We start from the raw sequence: 611 nt of genomic DNA on the forward strand, positions 1-611 counted from the left end.
CGTTTAAGTGTTTGAGACGAGTAGTTTTAAGATATAATTTTAAAATTTTATGACAAAAAAATTTTGAGTTTGATTTTTGGTAAATTTCAAAAAGAAAAATAAAAAAATATTTTACAAAAAAACAGTAACTTGGATTTGCGTTAGAATTGGTTGGTTTGTTCTATAAATTAAGAAGGTTTGGTAATATCTGTCTCAAGTAGTTTTTGCTTGCATATCATAAATATCGAATTAACTCAAATTTACTAAAAATATGTATAACACACCTAAAAAGGAATAAATAAATCCAACTTTAGCTTCGCGACACAAAAAAAGCCAAAAAAATAATATTCCATTTTAGCTTAAAAAACAATGAGGGCTCATAAAGCTTCATTTTGATGTATTCGTCACTTTGTATTATTCATCTAAAAAGGGGCAGTAAATGAGGTGAACCAGTAGGTTATAAAATTTGTCATTTTTTTACTATTTGTTCTTGTGTTTATGTCCTAGACAAGTAGTTAGCCCATAAAACATTAATAGTTGTAGAATTATTCGTGTTTGGAGACGGCCCGAATTGCTGAATTTTTGAGCGAAAAGGTCCGAGTCATTCTGCGCCCACCAAACACGTCCTTGAC

Source organism: Arachis duranensis, chromosome 5 (genome assembly GCF_000817695.3).
Source record: "Arachis duranensis cultivar V14167 chromosome 5, aradu.V14167.gnm2.J7QH, whole genome shotgun sequence".
Classification (NCBI taxonomy): Eukaryota; Viridiplantae; Streptophyta; class Magnoliopsida; order Fabales; family Fabaceae; genus Arachis; species Arachis duranensis.